Below are 8,461 nucleotides of genomic sequence, written 5' to 3'. Positions count from 1 at the left end.
GCTGCATGTCATACCCCAGCTCTGCCCTTCCACCTGAGATGCAAGCCCTGAAGACAGCAGGGGCCTGCTCTTGCCCTGGGGTGACTGGAGAGGGCAGGGGAGGCCAAAGCTTTTCTCCCACTTTCCCTTGGCTATTGTAGGCCAGTAGAGCAGTTGACGCTTTGCAGCAAAACCAAAGTGTGTCCGGCTGCTCTATGCTGGCCTGGGATATTGGAACGAGTGGACACCCCGTCCCACCCAGGACAAGCCAGATTCTTGCAGGCAGCAACTTTTGCCCCTTGCCTTTGGCTCCCTAAAAAAAGAACACTCACTCCAGCTGAGGAAACGGGGCTGTATCTTTGCGGGAAGTACAACAAAGCCATGAAGTGGTAGCACAACAGGGGCTGTGCTTGAGGAGTCGAGCTGTCCTGTGGTGGCGGGAGATGCCAGCAATGAGCCAGACCTTCCAGCACACTTGCGTGTGTCCGTGCTGTGCAGCACCATGGCATTGGCACAGCTGCGTCAGCTCTGCTCAAACGGAGTCACCTCCTGGCGGGAGGGTGCCACCTCACCCATGCTCTCTGGAGCCAGGGACACAGTGCTCCGAGGTGGAATCTTGATGCTCTCCTTGGCACCCTCAGGTTCATGATGGTCTGTGACACCAGGCAACGGACTAAAGGTTCAGCATCATTTTCCAGGGGCTGGAAGGCTGCGAGAGAAAGGCACCGAGCTGAGAACAGACTCCCACCTTTGCAGAGATCCCAGGAATCCCCCGCCAGGCAGGGCCAGCCCCACTCAGCTCTTCCCATGGGGAGGAGGCAGCAGGTAGGACAAATGGATCAGCTGGCACTTGCCGGTTGGCCAAGCCCCAGATGCCCCCCAAATACCCCCTGCTCTCCCCCACATACGGACACAGAGCCTTCCTCACCTGGGGCAGGCCAGTGAACTGGAGCTCACTTCCCAGCCTCCTCCCTCCTCCCTGCCAGGGCTGCCTGACACAGCGCTGCTCTCACTCACCAGTGCACATCTCCTGCACCTTCTCCTTTCTCCGCTTCTTCACTTGCTGCCCGATGAGCCCTAGGCAAACACCTCCGCTCACCCCTCATACTCCTCACCAAGCCCCGAGCAGCACAGCTCCCATCTGGCCTTGCCAGCTTGGCCATGAAGCCTCCTCCCCTTGAGCAAGGCTGGCCCCAGCCCCGTCCCCAGGGTCCCCAGGGTGCAGGACCCAGGGACGGTGGGAGGGACTGAAGACCCTCCTGTGTGCCCGTCTGGGTGGGCAGGCATGGCCCTGGGCTTGTGGCTCACCAATGAACCTCACAGCTGCCTCCCGCAAGGATGTGTCCGGGTTCTCCAGGTATGGCAGGCTCAGGCACAGGTGTTGCTCCGCTCTGCTCCTGTCCCTCAGCAGCTGCAGACAGCACAAGGACAGGGGGTTGGCACCGAGCCTCCCCAGAAGGCCAGGCCTGTCCCTCCTCCCTGCTCCGGCCTCCTCTTCCTTCCTGTTCACGCCTCCCAGCTAGAAGCTGGCTGGTAGCCAGGTTCAGAGGGAGCAGAGGGCAGAGCGGGGCCTGCGGGTGCTGAGATCCCCGCCATGCTTCTGCCAAGGCCCAGCCAGGCCAGGGGCCCCTTCAGCACCCCAGCGGGCACTTAGAGCAGAGGTCCCTGCAGCACAGCCCAGCACAGCGGGGGCTCTGGGCTGCAGCAGTGCGTGAGGGGCACAGTTGTGCACCCTGCACACTGGCCATGGTGGCAGGCCTCGTCCCGCCGGGGCCCCGGGGGCTTTGGCCACGTCCTTACCACGTACTCCCCGATCTTCCACGTCTCCGCTCTTCTGGCCAGCTGCTTGAGCTCCTCCCACTTCAGGAACTGTGCAGCGCTCACCAGGGCTTCCTGAGAGGCCTGCAGAGCAACAGAGACCAAGAGATGCCACCGCAGCCACAGCAGGACACCCTGGGTCCCCCTCGTCTTGGCAAGGCTCCCAGCCTTTCCCAGCCCCAAATGGCAAGACGCAGCGTGCCACTAGGTCTGGCCCTCCCTGAAGGCAGAGGCAGCTCTGCCTTGTCCTTCGGCACACAGGAAGCTGCACCTCATGCTGCCATGCGTTCCAAGGCACACTTGGCAGCAGCCCTTGCCTTGCTGCTCACCTCCACCCACGGCATGTCAGCATTGCTTCCCCAAAACACTGCTCCCTACCTGGGCCACTCTCTGCACCTTGTCACTCACGTGGAGGAAGAGCGGCACCAGGCTCCTCTGTGCATGCTGCTTCAGGTTCCATTTGTTCTTCCCCACCACAATCTCCAGCAGGTCTTTGAAGAGGAGGATGGAGAGCTCTCGCACTCTGCTGTCTTCCTGCGGGCAGGGAGGAGAGGAGGGCAGGCCTCAGCAACGACTCCAGGAACGGGGCCCGACAAGAGCGTTTGCTGTTGTAAGGCCTCGTCCTCTCTGGGCACAACTGTCCCCCAGCCCGGCCAGAGGTCGGAGCTGAGGACAAGCCTCTGCTGAGGCAGCCTGGACAATGAGGGTTGTCGGCGGCAGCAGCACGACAAGCTTCCCTGGGCTCTGTCTCCCTCTCCCTCTGGAGGGAGCTTCTTGGATTTCCCGAGGGCTCCATCAGGGCCCCCGCACAGAAAAGGACAGAAAGGGACAGCCCCAGGGCACAGCCTCTCCCTCACTCTCTAGCCTGCTCCTGCTTCTCTGCTCATCACTGCCCCAGGCCACGGCCGAGAGCAGACAGGGGGCTGGTTTGCTCTACTCCCACAGCCCAGGACACCAAGGCCAGCACAGGCCATGGGCTGAGAACCACAGGGCAAAAGGTTTCCTGACACACAGCAGGGCCTGTGCGGGGACGTGCCAACAGGCACATATGCAGAGGGGCACACAGCACCCAGACCACGCATACGGACCCCCGGACACACCAGCAGAGCCCCGGCTCTCCCACCAGCCTTACGTCATCAAAGCGTGGCAGAAGCTTCTTGGCCAGCTGCAGAACAATCGGGTTGGAGCCCTTCTGTTCCAGGTAGCTGAGGATGTTTCTCAGCAGCATCAGGCTTCCCACACACACTTCCCTGCAAGCATGCTGCAGCCACTCCATGCTGTCTGGGAGCAGGCTCTGCATTCTCCTTTTCTGTGGGAAACACACAACTTTCTTTGTGGGAAGCAAGGACAGACCCCCCCCCACCCAAAAGTGCTCTGTGTGCTCTTTTCCCATCAGGGCTCAGTGGCCAGGGCCAGGGCTCTGCACACACACAGGCCTTGGGCACAGAGGCTGCAGTGCAGGGCACAGATCTCCAAGGGGGCCCTCAGCAGGCACTGGCCTCTGTAAGGACAAAAGCTGCTGCCTCAAGGCCCAGGAGCACCTGGCTGCATTTGCCCGGCCCTGTGCTCCAGCTCATTGTCCCTCTCCCGGATCTTCCCAGTGGACATTGGTGCCTTTCTCCTTGTGCAGCACGGCCAAGGGCCTGGCATGACACTTGGGGCAGATGAATGGGGCAGTGGAGACTTGGGAGCAGCTACCGCACCTCCGGATTGCCAGCAAAGTCCAAGCCACTCTCTGACCCAGTGTCTCCTGTCAAGCCCCAGGCTGCCAGCACGGCTTCACCCGCCTGCCCCCCTCCTCACCATCTTGGGTCTCTTCAACAGAGTCACGAGGCCTCTGAACGCCAGTCTGCACATCTCCAGGCTCTCACTCTGCACATAACTCTGGACGAGTGGCAGGACCTCCTCATCCATGTCAGCAAGGTCAGGGCATTCCAGCAGCTGAAATGCACTCAGCACTGAAAGACTGGCAGAGCCGGCAGGACTGCCTGCAGCGTGCAGCTCTCCATCCCACCCACCATCCAGGGCAAGGGCACCAGGCCCTCACAAAGCTCAGCCCAAACACAGCAGGCATTGTGCAGACACCCCTGGGCCCTGCTCCCAGCCCTGCACCTCATGGCACGCTGCACACACCGCTCGCCTCCTCCTCCCGTCCCCTGAACCCTCCGCAGCCTCTTGTTCTCATCCCTTGGAGGAGCAATTGAACACACAGAGAACTGCCACAAAGGAGGCACAAAATACAAGTGCTTACGAGTGGTCGCCCAGCAGAAACGAGCCAAGGCCGGGGCTACTAACAGGAGCGTATGCATTGCCCCAGCTCCATTCACCAGCATCACCCCACACGCATGTGCACAAGCGAGCTACAGCATTTAGAGGCCCCTCCAGAGAGGCACCGCTTGCCATGAGGCCCACCTCGACAAAGAAAGCCATGACGGGCAGCTGATGAAACTGGTCCTCCCTCCTCAGCAGCCTTGCCAGCTGGTGGAAGAGCCAGCAACGCAGGTGACTGGGAGCCCCCCTCATCGCTCTGTCAGAGGCAAGAAGGCAGTGCTGGGCCTCAGGTGAGCAGGCAAACCTCCTCTGGCATCTCTCTGCCCTCTCGAGCCATGTCCCTCCAGCACAGGGCAAGGCAGGCCAAGGCAGTGCTTGGCACGCAGCTCCTGCAGCCAGCGGCATTTCATCATGGAGCACTGCTCTTGCCCTACCACACCTTGCCATTAGAAAGCCAGCGTCAGTCATCATTACGTTCCTTTTGGTGGGAGACCGGAGAAACAGCCTTCCTGCCCAGGCGGCATGGCCTGCCCACACATCCCCGCTCCTGCCCGCTTTGGATTCCTGTGCCCCTGGGCCCTCCCCATGTTCTCCTGTGCCTCTTGCACCTTTCCTGGGGCTCTGCCCTCGGGGGCACTGCAGGCACACCGTCCCCAGTGCTCTCGGTCATGTGAGCCCAGGCCCCACAGGACGGCACTCCAGGCCTTTGGGAGGGGACCACTCCTGCACGCGACCCTCTCCCACAGCTCCTAACACCACCTGCTCCCCCAGCAGCTCTCCAAGCTGGGCAGCATGGCAGCTCCCAGGGCCCTTCTGCTGGGCGAGCCCTTGCCACAAGGGCTGAGGCTGCAGCCCCTTTCTTGGAGAACTGGCGCTCCCCCTCCCCCAACAAGAAGCACAAGGGGTGGCACACCCCACATCCAGGGAAGAGGTGCTGGGCCACAGCAGGCCGGAAAGGGCTCTACCTGGCCAGCACCACCACTCCCTTCTGGGAGGTGTCCACATGCAGAAATAGGTCCCAGCCACCCTTCCTCTCAACAGCCACGGCTATGGTCTCATAGTGAGCGCAGCGCAGCAGACTTTTCATGGCCTGCACGGCGCACCTGCATGCACAGCAAAGCCCAGGTCATACTGGCAGCCTGGCCCTGCCTCCAGGTGCAGCGCAGAGACAGGGCCACCGGGATCGAGCACCTGACGTGGCTGGTGGGACGGGACTCATCCCCTTGGCATTCCCTCAAGAAGATATTTGCTTCCTGGTGGCTGAACTCTGCTGTGAAGACCATCTGCAAGAGCAGCGCCAGGAAGAGCTGGGGGAAAAACGCCTTCACCGCCTCTGGGCAGACGGGCTCCCGGACGATCTCACACAGTGCCCTCGTTGCCTGCAGAAAACACCCAGACACACCTCGCACTCCCGAGCAGCCCCCGGCATGCTTCCACAGCCCTCGAGGTGGGAGGCTCGGGCACAGCCTTGGAGCATGGGAAATGCAGATGGAGGCCTCAGCCTGGCTGCCTGACCAGGGCCAGCACCCGCAGGCTCTTTGGCCTCAGCTCCTGGTTGTACACAGTGAGCCTTCCTGCCTCAGCATGACCATTACCTCGGCAGGCTTCTTGTAGCGTGCACGCTCTGCCAGGCTCCCTGTCCCAGGCCGTGCTGCCTGCCCAGGTTTTGCAGGAGCCCTACTCCTGCCCCTCACCTTGCCCCGAACCTTACCCTGGCTTTCCAGCCTGCTGAGCGAGGTCGGCGGATGCAGGGACAGGGTATGCAGGATGGACATTTCCTGGGCATGGCCAGCTTGGCTGTTTGTGTGCAGAGAGGCCAGGCAGCACTTGGCAGCCCTGTGCGCTGGCGCAGTCGGAGGCCTGGCACTGGGCATGTTGTATCCATGGGCCCAGGGGAGGTCCCTGCTTGGGGACACACCGGCAGGGGAGAGGGCGAGAGGGGGCCTAGAGAGGCAGGCACCAGCCTGGGGGCACGGGAGGCCTCATCCCCTGACTCATGGCCAGCGGAAGGATGCAGTTGTTGTCCCTGTTGGAGCTGGACTGCTTGTGCAGTGGCCACTCCTCCAGCAAGCTCAGCAGCTCCCGCAGCATGTCCAGCGCAAGCATCGGCTTATCCATCAGCACCTTCCACATGCTCACGGCAGTGCTGCAGGCCAAGAGCGCTCTGTCAGTGGTGCCTCCTTGGCCGCAGCACCGTAGCCTGGGCCAGCCCTGGAGGTCCCCAGCTGTGTGCCAGCCCTGCCCCTGCCCACCCCCTCCTCCCTGGCAGCCCCAAGAGGGTCCTGTCCAGGCAGGCAGGACATGACCAAGCTGAAGCCCCTTGCACCATGGCCCAGGAGAGCCAGGAGCAGGTGCTGTGCTGGGTAGCAGCAGCATGGGGCATGTGGCCAGAGGGCCACCAGGGCAAGGCAGGATGCTTGGGAGCAGGCTCACAGTGCACTGGCTCTGCAGGCAACCCTAGCTTGCTGGTGGCCAGCAGGCTGCAGCTGCTGCTGGGACTCTTGGAGCCAAGTCTCTGGCTAGTCCCCGCTCAGCGACAGTGGGAGGCACAGCAGTGAGAGCGGGGCTGCTACCAGGCAGCAACCAGTACTCTAGGTGCCACTCAGAGCTGCTTCCTTCTCCACCACCACCTCCGTACCAACCCCAAGGCCCCCTCAGCCCCACTCATTAGGCATCCCTTTGCTCATCCACGTCTCCTCAGGACCCCATGGCCAACAGTCCCAGCAAGGGAAGTGCTCCTCACCCTCACGATCACGCTGATGTTGCTCGTCCACAAAAGGCAGAGCTCATTGTCGGCTTCCCTCTCCTTCTGGGGCTCCACATACTCTGGATCATCCTGCAACATCGCCCGGCCTGAACAGCAGCAGAAAGACACAGTGGTCAGGAGGAGTCATGGAGAGCTGCAGGTGGCAGACTCATGGCGTCAGAGAGCAACCAGCCTGGCAGAGACAAAGGGCATGCCAGGAATGTATGGGGAGCAAGATTCCCAGGGAGGGTCGGGGCCTATTCCAGGGCAGAGAAGGGCAGTTGCTTCAAAGGGTACTAAAAGCCCCACGGATTTGATTGGACTTTCCAGTGGGAAGCCCGACACAAGCCGTAGCCTCTGAGCAGGGGCTGCTGAGCATTTTCCAGGCCAGTGGTATCCAGGACAGGTACTAACAGCCTGCTCCCCTGCTCCTACATCAGCCGTGCCTCCTGCTCCTTTGCCTCACTGAGCAGAGGGGCCAAGGCAGTGCGATGCCTTCCCCGGCCTTGCCAGCATGGCCGCGTGCAGAAGCACACAGCCCAGCACTGCTTCTCTTACGTCTTCGCTGCACAATGAATCTGAAGAGGCAATGGAGAGCATCCAAGGCCCCACACTTGGTCTCCGCGTCCTCGTACGCACAGCAAAGGATGAGGCAGCCCACCAGCTGTCCCAGCATTGGCATGGGACAGCAGTGCCTTCCCATAGCAGGCAGGGCTCTCATCCACTCCTCCAAAGGGGTGCCACATCGGCGGAAGGCGGGTGGGACAGGTAGAAGGGCTGACGGGAGGCAGTCACCACCAAAGCCCTGAAGCCAAGACTCTGCCCAGGCATGGATCCCAGGGGAGCCAAAGCTCTCGAGGGCCCTGCAGGCCTTGCCTCCCAAAGCAGCAGCCCAGCACAGGCAGCACTGCCAGGCTGCGGCTCACATCATGCTCCGCGCGCACTGCTCCCCTGCACAGGGCTGGGGGCACAGCTGGCTCCTGCGACAAAGGGACTGCAGAGAAAAGCCCATGGAGAGAGCGCCAAAGAGCTTTGCTTCAGGGCAGAGCCTTGCTCACTGCCTTAACCTGTGCCCACGCTTCCCTCCGAGGGACCCCTGAGCTGCACGGTGCTCTGGGCTGCTGCAAAGGGCCAAAGCGGGGGCTGCACGGTGCTTGGCTCCTTACCTCCAGCGAGGAAGAGTTGGCCAGCAACTTGCTCAGCCTCCCAATCCTCCCCACGGCCCTCTCACGCACAGCTGCTCTCTCCGTCTTGCTGAAGGGCAGCAGCATCTGCAAGGAGAAAGGCTACTGCTCTGCCCGGGGAGCTGACGTCCACTCCAGCAGAAGCAGCTCTGCTAAGCGCCTGCCTGCAGTCCTACAGTGCACCAAGGCTTCCTCGGAGCTACAGCCAAGCCTGGAATGGCCTTCCTGCCCCTACAGGCCCCAGCCTGCAAGGCCCACCTTGCCCTCAGGCAGCCAGCCACACCTAAGCCCCCTCCCAGCCTCTGCTCCTGTGCCTGCACATGGCCCTGGGTGCCCTCTTCAGGATGGCAGGGCTTTCAGGCCACACCTTCCCTAGGGGTCTGCAGTGGGCAGCCTGGCCTCCGACCTCTTGGCATGGCAGAAGAACCAAGCTTCCAGGCTCGACTCCCCTTGCAGGACACGC

General features: G+C 62.1%; 1 long non-coding RNA gene across 1 annotated transcript; it reads right to left on the bottom strand.

Annotated features, from left to right (window-relative positions):
• Positions 1–6,095: 6,095 nt before the first annotated feature.
• Positions 6,096–8,090, bottom strand: LOC138062535 (uncharacterized). The gene is made up of 3 exons (XR_011136513.1): positions 7,981–8,090; positions 6,812–6,921; positions 6,096–6,214 (listed from the first exon to the last, which is right to left on the bottom strand). It is a non-coding gene; the product is annotated as an uncharacterized lncRNA (long non-coding RNA).
• Between the last annotated feature and the right edge of the window lie 371 nt (positions 8,091–8,461).

This window comes from Struthio camelus, chromosome 28 (assembly GCF_040807025.1).
Source record: "Struthio camelus isolate bStrCam1 chromosome 28, bStrCam1.hap1, whole genome shotgun sequence".
In the NCBI taxonomy this organism is placed as follows: Eukaryota; Metazoa; Chordata; class Aves; order Struthioniformes; family Struthionidae; genus Struthio; species Struthio camelus.
Note: the sequence above shows the minus strand (reverse complement) of the source record. Positions and strands in the feature narration are given on the sequence as shown.